Genomic DNA, 15,736 nt, shown 5'->3' with positions numbered 1-15,736 from the left:
AATGAAATAATTTATTTATCTTGGTTGTTTTAATATGATTTGTTTTATTAATGAAACGATTTTTATGTTTTATTTTCTTATCAGCGAATTAATAATATACAAACTGAAATGCCCCGTTTAATTTGCTGTTGCTTGTCTTTTTGGTATATGTAGAAAATAGCCATAAGTTTTGGTCAGCCCAGAGAGACGCATAAATTTAGCTGGATCGATACAGATACAGATATAGATATAACAAACACACAAAAAAGGTACAGATACAGATGCCTAGATAAATGTATATACAGAAATTCTATTCGATTTGCATATATAAGCAATCAACACGTAAACGCAGCATAAATAACAAATTGCCACGCAAATGGAAGGTGGAATGGAGAGAGGGGAGTGTGTGTGTGTGTGTGGGGGAGGGGGCGCGGAGTGGGAGGTATACACACACATCTACATAAGGGTCAACATACGACGGTCAATGGCAACATTTTTTTTCTTTCTTTCTTTTTTTTTGGTTTTTGTGTTTTTGCCCCAAATGAAAATCTTTTGGGCGCCCAAACAAACAGCTTGGGTCCTAAGGGAACTTGATTATACATATATACCTACATATATATATATATATATATATAGTTATACATATGTGTAAGCTTTCTCTCTGTCTGTCTCTCTCTCTCTGGCTTTGCGTTTTTTTATGGTTGCACATAAAGCACACATAATTATAATTTCAATGATATTTGAGTTCATATCAAAGTGAATGAGATACGAGCACCCCACAAGCCAAATGCTTTATTTTTATCGCCATTTGTGTTCTGACCCAACAAAAAAAAAAATAAAAAAATGTATTCGTCTTCTTTTTTTTTTGTTATATTTTGCATTATATATGAGTTTCTTTTTATCTTTCTTTATTTTTGTGAACCCAGCGGTCTTTAAAGTTCATATTAGTTGCCTTATGCATGTTTATTTCGGTTTCTGCAAACTTAATATTAAAGTTGTATATACAAACTTAGTGGAAATGGTTTTCACTTGGAGAATCCAATCCACTGGGTGGATTAATGGATATATATATATATGCATAAGCATTGAAGTTTTGACTAAATAGTCCTGGTTTTTCAAATATCTGAGAAGCTTTGACTATGTTATAGCTGTGGACATTTTAGACCTCTCTCAAGGAGCTTATGTGGAGTGAAGAGGCTTAAGGGTTTAGAGTTCTATTTTCAATCTGTGATGTTTATCTATGTGATGGCTTTAGATATTTTTGACCTGGCATTTAGTGCAATTTTTAACATTCTAAATTTATATATAGTTTGAATGAAAATCTGATAACTTTTGACTCGACAAATTTAGTCCCGTTCCTGCCTGCTGTCGAAAAATCAATAATTGAACTTACTACAGGTGAATTCATTTAAATTAAGCAGCAACTAATTCATAAACAAAGAGCACAGCATAATTATAAATGCACTCGCCAGTTGAGCTGTGAATATGTTACACATGGCGTATACGTGACAAGCAAAATACTCAAAACCATTCAACATTTGCTTGCATAGAATTTTCAAAAATAAACAGTAAGTGTTGATAAACATTTTCTGTGAAATATTCAACAGCTATTCGCTGCTTAAAATACTTGATAGACCACAAAATAAAACTAAGCCAAAAAAGAAGAAAAAACCGCAACAACAACAGAATAAAAAGGGCAGTAAACGTAATTTCTTGTTGCACTGTGATTTTATGCTTCCAACCAAAAAAGGGGGGAAAATCCAATAAGTTAGCCTGTCTCCCCCTTCCTCCGCAACTGATTCGCATCATTGCAATGCATTGTTCAACGGTATCTATCTATGCTGCTTGCTCACTCACTCACTCACCCTCACTGCGCTCTTGCTATTCTGCTCTTGCAGTTTTGTTTTTGTGCGCTTCTTCCGTTGCTTTCTAGTGCACTCAAAAGTAACGCTAGCAACAACAACAAGAACAGGCAGCTGTGACCTTCAAATGCACAAATTGACTCAACTGCTGCTGCTGCGGTTGCTGCTTGTTGTTGCTTTTGTTCTGCTTCTCCTTGTTCTTCTTGCTTATGACAGCGCTGCCATTCAGTTTTTGAACATTTTTGTTGTTGGCAATGCAAAATGTTTTTTTTTTTTGGTTGAATTTTGTGCAAGCTGCTCGTTTTCTTATTTCTTGCATTTTCTTTTGTTCGCTGGTCTTTCAACGTTTCTGTTTTGTGTCAGCTTCCCCAAAATGTGCAACAATAACATCAACAACAACAGCAACCGCAACTGTAAATGTAATGTAATTTGGCAACAATTGCGCTTACAACTACAACAATAACAATAACAAAGTGAGTGTGGCAGGAATATGCACGTGGAATTGAGTTCTCTTTGGTGTTGCTCGACTAGCAGATACTCTAGGAAACAAGTGTGCGTATTTGTGTATCTATAAAATGATGGTTTTTTTTTTATATCTATCGATAAGTTATCGAGTAAATGAAATTAACTTGTTCTGCGTATGGGACACCTTAAGAAACGAAGATGTTTAATTTGGAAAACATAATTTGAAAAGTAACCAAACTACTTAAATCAATTTTACAATTTGTAGAAATTCATAAACTAATTTTTGTATTTTAAATTTATTTTACTTACAGGTAAGCCTGCCATTGAATATACTTGAACTGTGAACTATTGATGTATGTGGCAAGTGAACAATCTTAATGATTTATGAGCTCAAGTTTTTAGAGTATTTTTAAAGATTTTTCATCTGAATTTAAAGCAGCGTGATTACTTACCTACTAAAATATATTTTGCTAGTCAGAGGTCAAGTGATTATTTTATACATATCTGAAATATGTTTAGCTAGTCATAAATCAGGTGATTATTCCCTTTAAGGTGTGCTTTATTCAAATCTTAATATAAGTAAAATATACATACCATCCCAAGTTCAAATCTGAAATATATTTACCTACGCACAACTCAAGTGATTATTTATTCCGAGCTGTACTTTATTCAAATCTACTTGTGGATTTCAATAATTTATGCTGACATTTAAAATGCTATTGTGTCTCATCTAATAAGCACGGCTCTTTATTTTACAGACATATATATATATATATATATATATATATTATACAAAAAAATGCTTAGCACTGCAGAGAAACCGAAGCAACCCAAAAGATTGACATTAAGCGAAAAAAAAATTAAGCCCACGCGTTTATCCTTGGCATTTAAAGGTGCAGATGCTGCTCCTGTTTGTTGTTGTTTGATATTGTTTCTTATTGTTGTTGTTACTGTTGTTGTGTGGCACGAAACCGCGTTTGTTGAATTATTTAAGAGACAAGTGCGCAACCCTTATTCCCTGCCCACACCCCTCCTCGCCCACCCACAAAGGATGCCAGGCAGTCGAGATAAAAGTGGCCGCAGTGTAGCTACTTTAAGGCGGCAGCTTGATTATGTCTCGAGTCAGTCCACAAAAAAGAAATTAATTAATTTTTAAGCGTAATTAAATGCAAAGCAGCACTTGGGCTCAAACACGGCACAAACACCGAGCTCTGTCTCTCTCTCTGTCTCTCTCTCTCTCACACACTCTCACTTACTCTCTCTCTCTTTCTGGTGGTTCTCTCGCTTTGTTGTTTGTTGTTCATGAACGGGCAAGGCTATGATGATGGCACAAGGACACCAACGGCCAAATAAGAAAAAGAAAGAGAAAATTCACTCTCCCCTCAAATGAAAGCAGCCCGAAAAGAATCCAATAAGCAAAAAATCCGAATATTAAATACACTTGGAGAGTAACATTTAAATTGACATTATTTATACAAAATGCAAATTTGATATTTCTGGAAAGCATCCTTTTTCTTTTCATAATCAGGGTATAGTTTTCTAAAATTTAGAATAAATATGTTTAATATTTGGCTTGTTTTTTCATATCATATATTAAAAAAAAATAAAAGAAAAACACCACCTTCTTAGGATAATCCCAATTTAAAGATAGGCAACCTAATTTTAAGTATATATTTCAGAGTGTAGTTAGGTGGATTGATAAGAACTATCTTTTGGGCTTGCTATTCATGCTGGTCAACAATCGGCATCGAAGGCATCCACAAATTCAAATATGCTCTGCAATGGTACAAATAAATTGCAAAAAGGGATTTATTATTATTATTTTTTTTGACGCTGGCAATTAGAAGAAATATTGAAAAGTGCCCAAGAATTGTTATTCACTCGAGCGCTGTTAATGGCTGGAAAGGTCTTTAACTTTTTACGGTTTGTTTGCGTTTGGGTTTTTGTTTGGCCAAAAAAGGTTCGAAAAGGTTGCCCAAAAAGTCAAAGTTGAACACAAAGTTGACAATTTTCACGCAATCACTGCGTTTCTCTCTCGCTCGCTCTCTTTCTATCGCTTTCTCTTTGTCTGGCATTGAGTTCGGACTGGCCATCAACACGCAGGGCAGTGCTGCCCGATTCCAATACCAATACCAGTACCATTACCAATTTCCAACGTCAATTCTCAAAGCCCATTGCCCAAATCCCAAATCAGCCAGTAACAAAAACAGGAATAAGTAAACATTTTCTAGTTGAAAGCATTCGACTGTGAGATACCCTGTTGCTTGACTACCAAATGCTGAAAACAGGTCGAGCTGTGATTAAACTTGTGATTAATGTTTGTTTTATGATAACATTATCTCTCTTAGGATGTTTTATATATAAGGATGTTAAACCGGAAACGGAAATCCGCCATTTTTAAAGAACCAGTTACAGTTATCGACTTTATTACTTCAGATACCATTAGCTCATACCACAACGGAACCGATGAACAAAATTGGAACTAATTTATTACCCTTATCGGAACATTCACTCGTTAAGCAACGGAACTGGAGCTTCAATTTAAGATTTTTTAAGAACCATTTACAGTAATCGATATTATTGGTTTAAATATGACTCTGTTTGACACACTGTTAACTATCTCGAATTTCTTTCTGGTCAATTGATAGTCTCAGCATTCAATATCTTTTGAGATTATTAATTCACAACATTGAATAGGGAACTTTGATGACTTCTGTGATTTAATTGAAATTTTATCCCATCAATATCATTTCAGACTGTTCAGACATATTATCAGTTGTGATTCTTATGTATTATTATAGATTTTTTCCCTACAAGATGTATTAATTCTACAAGTTAAGCGTTAAATCATTGTTCGGATAATGGAACCTATTATCCCAGCAATTAATTTAATTACTACATATATTATACATTTCTATCTTGAAAACCAACATGCCCCTTCCGCTCACCTTTGTTATATAGAGAGTATAATAAAGTTTCCTCTAATTCGCATACAAAAATTTTGTTTGTATGGCTTTCATTTCGTTGGCGGCTTTTTTCGTTTGCCTTTCTGGTCAATTTCACTTTTATGCTTGGCAGTCGTCAGCTAAATGCTTTTACTTCGAACCGAATATCTACACACTAACTACATAAATATATCAATATATACACTGTATAAATTTATGCATTTATATATTTATATACTATACACTTATATATTTACAGTACGTTCTGTTTGTATATACATTCTAGACAATATTTACGCGTTGGTTATTTTTAGGCGCGTGTACACAAAAACAATTACGTCGGCGTTGACGTTGCAGTCGCAGTTGGCGGCGCAGTCGACACTGACGTTGAGGCTTTAATTGCGCGCCTGCTCATGAATATTCAGCACTGGATTTGGTTCCATTTCCACGTTAACGAAAGCCGCAACGATTTAGCCAAGATAACAATATTAATAAGGAGCAGCAGCAGACAAAATTCACGTTATAAGCTGGTTACACACACAAGCAAACACACATACATACACATACAGCAGTGTGTGTGGTTGTGTATCTTAAAGCTACAATGTTGGATATTGACTTAATGACTTTTGTCTAATTTTGGTTTCACTAAGGCAAATATAATTTGTTTACCCTTGTGCAGAACATTACACTTTTGTCATGAAGTTGGTCAGACAGATATATATACATTATATATATATTTATTTGTGAATCGAACTTACTAAACATGTTTCTTATTATGCTGCTCCTGTTTTTATATTTTATAGTGAAGTTTAGGTTAGACTGACTCCGTTCTGCAAGCGTATCTAAACTACGACTTGTCTTAGATGACCCATTTCACTTATTGTTATTTAATTATTGTTTCTGTTGAGCTACAAGCCAATATCTCCCGAATTTAGTTGTTTCCCAAAAGTTTGCCAAGTTTTCTCGGTAAATGCAAATTAAACTAAAGCTTGCCACAACAAAACTTTTGTTAACTGAAACTTTATTTTAGACTAAACTATATCTGAACGCTGCATTTTAGAATATCAACTCAAAAAAGAAAATAAAAGGCTTTCTTCTTTTTAGAAATAGTTTCGAAATATAAAAAAAGCAGTTTCCAAAAGTTGAGAAGACTTGATAGAAATATTTTCTATGATTCAGAGAAATGCAAACCCTCATTTTTAGCATAATTCCTTTCCGAAATTCAGAAAATTATAATGAAATTTGCTGTGTCTTCTTCAGAGTGTATGCAATAACTGATCTATCAGTTATTTGTTTGCTTTTGCTGCTGCGCTTCATTAATAGTAGCTGACCTAAAATGCAGGCAACATTGCCGCATTGCCAGCTTGCCACAATTCAGCCGCGCAACTCAATTCAATTTATGCCAATGTCATGCGCTGGGTGTTTTGTGTTTGTGTCTGGTGTGCTGTGTGTGTCTGTATGTGTGTCTGTGTCTGTGTGTGTCTGTATGTGTGTGTGTGTGTGTCTGTGTGTGCTGTATGTCAATAGCTGTTTTAAGTTAATTAATCAAAGCCGAAGCAATTTTTGCAAGCGCTGCGGTCGCTTTGGCCAACTGCCCAATGCTCATTTAAATTTTGATGTGTCGTGGGGAGGAATTTGTAGGCGGGGCTAATTGAAATCTCCCTGTGGTTCACGTGTTCGCGGCTTATGTGGGTCCCTAAGCTCGGCAAATGTTCAAAAGAACCAAGAAGATACAGCAAATGTTTGCCAGGTGATTTTAAACACATTAAAAATGTGTGAAAGAGTTTAATGAAGTTGTGGAAAGGTAAATAACAAGCTGAAGAAAGCATCTACAAGCTTATAAGGTGTATATATTCTTGATCAGCAACAAGAGCAGAGTCGATTTAACTACGTGCATCTGTCTGCCCTTCTTCTGAGACTTTTATAGCTGGAGTCGTAAGATTTGGAATATAAGTTCTTCAAGATGAAGTTCATTTCATTTTATCGATAACTGTGCCCACTTCCACTACCGATGTCAATAAAATCCGTTCATATCCATTTATAATATACCCAGACACATTATTAATTGACTGCAAAAATTTCATCAAGAACTCATGAGAAACAAAGAATTTCCATAAAGTATTTTCACATTGAGCAAACTGATATTGGCCATTTTTATATTTATATATCTATCTATGTACACATTTATTCATTTTTATATTTATATACTTATTTAATTATATATTTAGGTGCAGCGTATCTCCAAGTCGAGCTCTCTTTCTTTACTACAGTATTCTAACTTGTTTTTTACTGTGTACTTTGCAGTTTTACACAATTATTTTGTTTGCGGAAAGTCAAAAAAAAAAAGGAAAAGAAAAGAAAGGAAAATTTGAACACGTTTCTGTGTAATTTAAGCGCAATTAGTTTTTCGGCACATTTGTAAACAATTTGCAGTTGGCCTTAAATATTTTTCGCGGCACATTGTTGTGCCACAAATTTGTTGATATTTTCTATTGCTATTTTTGTTATTATTGGTTTGCTTTTTCAAGGTAAAATTGATTTTTTGTTGTTAATTTCCACTATTGCAGTGTTCATTTGGCAAGCTACTTGAAACATTTGAATGCGTGTAGCAAAAGAAAATGCAACAGATTTTCTTGGATTTTCTGTGTTTCTGTTTCTGTTTTTTTTTGTTTGGGGTCAAGTTGCAGGCTAGAAGAAGACGATGAGAAGGAGAAAGAGAAAGGGAAGAAGAGGTCTGCTCAAAAAAGAAAAAAGTGTGGGTGACACACACGCGACACAATTGTGTCCTCGCAAGGACACACACAAAACGTCTTCGGCCTGCTGCTGCTGCTGCTGTGAAAATATTGATCCATTTTCTTGCTTATTTTTTTTAAAAGCCTTCAAAGGGACTGATGGAGTGGGCCAGAGGCAGGGGAAGAGGGATTGCAGCCAACCCGGGCAATGTCTCTGCATGTCCTTTGCACACCAAAATTTATGAATTGCGCCTTCGCTTGTTTGTCTTCCACTGTGCGTGTGCGTGTGTGTGTTGGTGTGTGTATGTTTGTGTGTGTCCTGCTTGCGGCTGCGTCTTTGCAGCCCGAGTCGGGCACACGTTGCGTATACGCCGTGTTTTTATTGATTGCCTGCCAAACATTCACATTCAAATTTTGCCTTTTTCCTTCCTTTTTTTTTTGCTTTTAGTTTCACATTAATATTGCGCATATCTTTTAACTGCCGATATTTGCTGAAAGCATTTGCAATCCATTTTTAAAAGTCGTTAAGCTTTATTTGAAACTAGAGAGTTGCGAGTGCTCAACTGGGAGATATTCTCAAGCCAAGTCGTTATGTATTAGAAATCGAATACGTTTTAGACCCCCAAGTGAACCCATTGATAAATCCGATTATGTTGCTTGTATATGTGTCTTCTATGTTTGTATATACACAACTGGACAGCTTGTGAATTTTAAAAATAAAATGTATATATTTGTATATTAAAGTATGGAAAAAATGACTTTAGAAAGCCTGCAGTCAAATTTGGCACGATTCTTTGTTAAAAGTGACAGTGAAAATGGTTGAGAAAACTTTATTTTATCTATTGATTTGGTTTGCAAAAGATATGATTTGAATATATATTCATTCGGTCTTATTGCTTAATATTATGTCAAGAAATACACCTCAAATTAGATTGTAACTACATATCTTTAAAAATGTGGACTTGGTATATGAGAACTTATAATTCAAAATTAAGGTCTCTAGCTTTTATACTCTCTAACATCTAAATACAGATCAAAAATATATATAACACGTCGAGTTATAGATGCTTCCTTCTGTCTTTTACATACTTTCACACAACTTTATTAAAGCCATTTATTATTATAAATATAAAATCTGAGCAAATTCATCTAAAGATACCATTTTTATTCCAGTTCATTTATTTATTTGCTGCACTTAATGTCAATTACCTCTCCCAAGGACTCAACCACGAGTTGCCTGCTGGCTTAGGGCAAAGCCCTGTCCACAATTTGGTTGGCTCAAGTTTTGCGCGACACGCACCAATAAAAATAATAATAATGTTTAATTTGGATGTGCTGACAGACGCGGCGTATGCGCAATTTGAGTGGCTTTTGAGTGCTAAGCTTCAGTTCCACTTGAGCTGAGCTGCTAAATGTTTAATGAACTCTCCCTGCACGATGAGCCTTATCAATTTATTTTGGTTGTTTTTAGGGAGATAGGAGGCAAGGGGGTATGGGGCGAGGGTGTTAGAAAATGGCAGCAAGAGTTTCCGGCATCGACATCGAACGCAATTATACTAAATTTCCGAACGGAAATGTTATGCGCACGTTGCTGTCGAATTTTTGAATGTCTGCCCAACCAGCCACCCACAAAATCAACACCTTATCCCCCAACACAATCGCTTCAATCCCTTCAGTCTTTCCCATCACCTCCCCTCAATACTCCCAGCTGGCTGGCAAAAGTTCAATTTCGTATTCAATTTGCCATTTCCACAAAAGTTGCTCCGAAAATTGCCAATGTCCAATAAAGAAAACAGAAGCAAAAACACTTTTTAGCACTGAAAGCTGAACGAATACTCTGTCTGACTCGTAAAAAGATTCTTGTGCTATAAACCCAATCGTATTTTGGTTCCAGTAAAGTGAAAATGTTCTGATAAAATCTATGAATTGGCTCCATATTTTTTTTTGATTTTGTTTTGATAATTTATGAACTAATTGTATTTATTTCTGTAAGTAGTTTTAAACAAACTTTGAAAAGCGGATCTGGTTCGGAATTTGAATCGGTAAAGTTAAGGTTCCGGTTGTGGTTCCGGTTATGTACACTGTAATATATATAAATATGAACATCCTGACTGAAAGGTCACGAGTAATCTTTATGAAACATTCTTTTAATTTGAATATTAAAGTTAAACTGAAATTTTAAAATGTAGTAAATATTATTAGGTAAAGTTATTAGGGTTCATTGATTGTTTCCCTGATTTCAAATATATCAGATATTAAAATGCTATATATAGCAATATCCTGACTGAAAGATCATCAGTTATCCTTGAGGGACATTTTCATTAACTAGAAAATATTCCAATCAACTTTCCAGCTATACGAGTATACACTTTTCTTAATGGAAACAGCTTATCAAAAGCAGCGAGTTCGAGCAGCCAGGTATTCAAACAATTTGAATGTTGTACGAATACGTATGAGTACTCAATACTCATGTCCCATTCGCATTCCCCTCCCATCCCCTCGTTCCACTCCCTCTGCATGGATGTTTGCGCCTTTATCGCTCGACGACTTTGACTTTGGTGCCGCGGCTTGTTGCGTGTGAGTGTTGTGAGTGTGTGTGTGTGTGTTGTGAGTGTGAGTGTGTGTGTTGTGAGTGTGTCATATACAGTTAAACGATAACAAACACACACAAACACACCTACACACACTGATACACACCCACACACACAGTCACGCCTGGCGTGCAACGACAAATGTGCGACGTGTCGAGCATAAGTAATGTTTATTTCATTTTATTTTCGCTCATGTTAAACAAGCCAAAAAGAAGAGAGAGAAAAAAGCTAAAAGTAGAAGGCGCCGCGAGGCGCATCAGAGTTTACTCAATGAAATTGCCAAAAAATTGCACATTGAACAGTGGAGCCAATAAAGCAGTTATAAAAAATTCAAAATAGTTATAAAAATATATAGAAAAGTTTTGCATTTGCTGAGCGCTGTGATTGTAGTTCCACAAACTAAGCTGCCCCAGGGCTGGGTAACTTTTTAGTCCGTATCAAAATTCAATAGAAAGTATAATTTTCCGAGTTACAACTTTAAATTTACTAAACAGTTTAGTTTTAGCCAATTAATGGAAGTTTATTTGATTGAAAATAAGTTAGAAATATTTTAGCTGTTGAATACTTTTCATAAGAAAAAGAAGGAAGCATCTCTGATACCATAAAGTATATATAATATATTAAGTATACGCAAAGAGTTTTAAGGACACTGTGCGCAAATAGCAGCTCTGCCCTTTAACTGTCACTGTTATTTTCATGTTGTTCTCTGTTGTTTGTTGCCGATATTATTGAACTGTATTCAATTTAACAAAATTGACACCGAAGACATCCTCGAAATCGAGTTGCGATAAGGCGCCAGAAGAGAATGAACCAAATTATGGCTGAGTAATTTCGTTTCGCGCTTTTGGCTGAAGAGGAGAAGACCGGATATATATGTGGATATATGCATGCATGTGATTGCCGAAATCGATAACCATACATAACCATATATATATATATATATATATATATATATATATATATGCCTTATTTATGAGGCCTTTAAGTGAAAGACAGACGCAGTTGCTGTTGTCTGAAATAATTACGAGCTTAAAATGCAGCTGGCATTTATATAGCAATTTTAATAGTCCGCAGCAGAGAAAATAAAAATTTTATTGAAACAAAAGGCAGAAAATACACACAAACACACGCTGAGAGTTGAAGCTATTTTCATATGCGAAGGTACATCACTCATACGCCACGTGCAGCAGCTTCTGCCTACTGTCTGTTTAAAGAACTCGACAGCCCCAGACATTTTTTTAATTAAAATATGTTAATGTTGCTACGACTTAATGCATATATATATATATATATACATATGTAAATGTATATGTATATGGATATGCATATATATTATTTATATTTATTTGTGTATGCTTATTGCCGACTTTTACAGAACTCCAACCCGAAGTCGACCTCGCTTTTATTTGCTGCCCAAAAGCTGCTTAAATGGCAACAAAGTTTTCCATTTGCCACATTTTTCATTTTTCTGGCATTGTTAAGGTCGTTTGACAGCAGCAACAGGCGAATTTGACAGAAACACACACAACAGCAACAACAATGGCAACAACAACAACAGCAATATCAACAATAGCAGCATCTGGGTTCAATTTAAATAATGACTGACGCAGTTAATGTAAGACTCTTATTGCAGGCATTAAAGAACTTGGATTTAGTTTATTTTTAAATAATATTTAAATCATAAATTATTGAACACTGACAAGAAATCTTTAAAATCCTTCATTTGTTGCTGCAAATGTTTAACTAGATGAGGTCCTTGATAGGTAAAGCATAATTGTTGATAGCTTAAGATAATTTGTTTCAATAAACCATTTAAATAGCTTATAGCAGTAAATAAATATAGCAGTAAATAAATATAGTTTACAGCACGTATAGTTTACATAGTAGTTGTTTAGTTTGTGTCTCTAAGTTGTGCTCGTGCTTAGAAGTTGGCATAATTATGCTCTGATATCGAACGCAGAAGGTCGATGCAAAGTCTGTCTCTCTGTCCGCTTAAGAGCAACTTATTTCAACAACCTTGAAATTCGAAAACTATTTACGCTCAAGTGCAAATCGATACAACGAACAGATGTAGTTTCCTTAATGGAAGCTCTCTTTGGAAGTATGTTTACAGTTAACTGTCTACTAATATTGGTTAAGCGTTAAATCAAGAGCATCTATGGAAACCATAGTATCTGACTATATTTGCTAGAGTTTGTGTAGAAAAGTATCTTCAACAACTGTTATCGTTTAGCTTTATTCGATATGTGTTCTAGTTGCACGTAGCACCTATCTGCAATCCATGCTTTACTTTCGCTACTTATCATCCCATATTATGCGCTATTTTAGCTTACTGCTCTCTCACACCAAATGTAGTGAATAATGCGAAATGGGAGTGTAAAAATCTAAGAGCATTATAAGCGAAAGTTGTAAAACTCAAGCTAAAGACTGCCGTGGGACTCGTGCACTCTGCTGCACTCTGCACTCCTCGCTGAAGTCAGTTTACGAGTGTATAGTAGCATAACACACACACTGCACACACACAGACTTCACACACACAGACCGCACACACACAGACTGCACACACACACACTGCACACACACAGACTGCACGCAGACAATCCCAATGATTTGCCAGATCACGCTCCATTTGTTGTTAGCTCCCAAAAGTATGCAATGAAAAATTGCAGCGAAAATTGTTACACAAGGCAAGCAGCGAGTGGAAAGACAAGCAGAAGAAGAAGCGTTTGTGGGTGGAGGGAGGTGGGGGTGCGCGGGGGTAGCCATGTGCAATCGAATGTAAAAGCCACACACACAGACACACTCACCTCCTCAGACATTGTGTGTGTGTGTGTTTGTGTGCGCAGCAAATCAAATTAAATTATTTTATAGCCACGTAAACATCAAAATAGTTACCTTCGATTTTTTACTAGCTACACTAAAATATAAATCATATAAGTATATATATCTAGAGATGGCAGCACATAAAATTTAAAATGCTGAGCAAACTAAATAGAGTGCACGCACACACACACATATATAGCTATGTATGTATATGATATATTTGTTTACATAGATTTGTGTGCAGCACTGTAAAGCGCTGAGAATATATCGCCAGCAGCTGCATTTTTTTTGTGTGCTTTAAATTGCAGCCAAATCACAACGCAGCTTTAAATTGATTTGGTTGTTTGCCTTTGATTTTAGTATTTGATCAATTAAGTTTTTAACGAGCTGCAATTTTGACATAACAATTAAGATTGATTATCCTAGGCACATTATCGAAGTTTATATACTTGCCAATATATTAAAAACCGGCTAATTTTTATTATGGGAAACTATAAAATATTGTGATCCGTTGATGATGATTGTGATTCTGATGAGCATAATAATATTTAATAGGTTTAGTTACACTTAGTTGTGTTATTATTAAACAAACATTTTAGATAGTTAATTAATTCGAATTTGACACTTGTTTCTGAATTGTTTGAAAGTATTTCTTTTCTAAGAATGCGGGATTGCATTTCTAATTTTAGAAAATATGTCTAAATAAATTTAAAAACAAATATCATATTTTTGGACTTATCTATTTAGGGCAGTCCTTTCTAATTTGTAGTAATTTTCTAATCTTATATCCAAAAGTTTTTCTAAAGTTTCCAATCGAGAATATATTCGCCAGATGGGATCGTCGAAATCCTCTTCAGCTCGTAACAAACTGTACAAAAGAACAAAAATACCCTTCCCGAGAGCATAGTGCATAAAAATCGACCAATTCAAATATTTTTAGTTGCATAAATGCTCGCCTCATTTGGTGCTCAACAGCAGCCTGCCAGCCTATAAGTTTCAATGTATATGTGTGAGACTGTGGGGTGTCTGTGTGTGGGTGATGTGTGTGTGTGTGTGTGTGTGTGCTTGTCCAATACATGCAACAATTACACACTCATGGTCACAGCAGCTGCATTCCGCTGCATGAACATATTTCGATTTCAATTCGAAACTCGCCTCGCTTTGCCAAAGTGTCAAAGGTTGTTTTCGACGGTTTATTCGAAGGACGCGTTCACAAATGCGTTTATCCGAAAACGGGAAATGTGGCCAAATGGCAGCAGCTAAAGTAAAAAACAACGCTGCTGCTGCTGCCAAGGTTACTTAAATGGCAAGCAGGCAACGCAGCTAAAGTGCGCAACAGGACAATGTGCCACACAATGTGGCAAATATTGTGTGGCTGGCATTAAATGTCTATTCGCTCTTTGACTTAATGATGCTTGTCATTATCAGCAAAGGAGTGGAGACGAGAGGAGAGGAGAGGAGAGTGAGAGGCAGCTGTCTGTCTTATCAGCCAAGCGCGACATTGAGCACAACATTCATTAAATCACAAGACCAGATTACGTATACGCCCCGCTCCCCTCTCTCAAGTGTTTTGTGTTTTTCTCGTTTTTGTGGCACGCCCCCTCTTAAGGCGTACCCCCACCCTCTTTTAAGTGATACAAATATATCGTGGCGTAACCTTCACAGTTCTTGTTGCTGCCACGCCCACAATTTTACGCTTTGCGGGGGAGGGGGAGGCTGGCGTTCTGTGCACTTAAATCTGTTCTTGTTTTCAAGCATGCACAGCGCTCAGTTTTAAGACACGGCTTCGGCTCGTCTTAAGTGACTGTTACTTGGCACGACATCAACTTTGCCTCACCCCTCCACCCACGTCACCTCCTCTGGCCCTAGGGCGATCCCTCGTCAGTCGTCATTTCATACACTGTAAACAAATTTGTGTATTCATTTCATTTCCTGTATTATTTATGTTTAAATTATTCTTATGTTTATAAATTTGTTGTTGACTGCTTACTTTATTAATCAGTGTCTAGTTTAGTCTCTCTCTCTGTCTTTCTGTTTATCTCTTTCCTCCTCTTTCTTTTTCTATACCTCTCTTTTTGTTAGTCTTTCTCTCTTTCGCTCTTTAACTATCTCTCTTTCAATTTTCTCTCTGTCTGTGCCTATCTCTCCCTGTCTATCTATAACTTTTTCCCACTCTTTCTGTCTCTCTTTTTCTCTTCCTCTTTCCTTTTCCTCAGTCTCTCTCTTTTTCTCTTTGACTTTTGTTTTGTGTTTATCTGTCTTTCTCGCTCCTTTTGTGTATACTTTTCTATCTCTTTCTCCCTCTCTCTGTCGCTCAATCTCTGTCTCTCTCCTTCTTT

Source organism: Drosophila grimshawi, unplaced genomic scaffold (genome assembly GCF_018153295.1).
Source record: "Drosophila grimshawi isolate 15287-2541.00 unplaced genomic scaffold, ASM1815329v1 contig_1377, whole genome shotgun sequence".
Taxonomy (NCBI): Eukaryota; Metazoa; Arthropoda; class Insecta; order Diptera; family Drosophilidae; genus Drosophila; species Drosophila grimshawi.
This window is presented reverse-complemented; position numbering follows the sequence as displayed.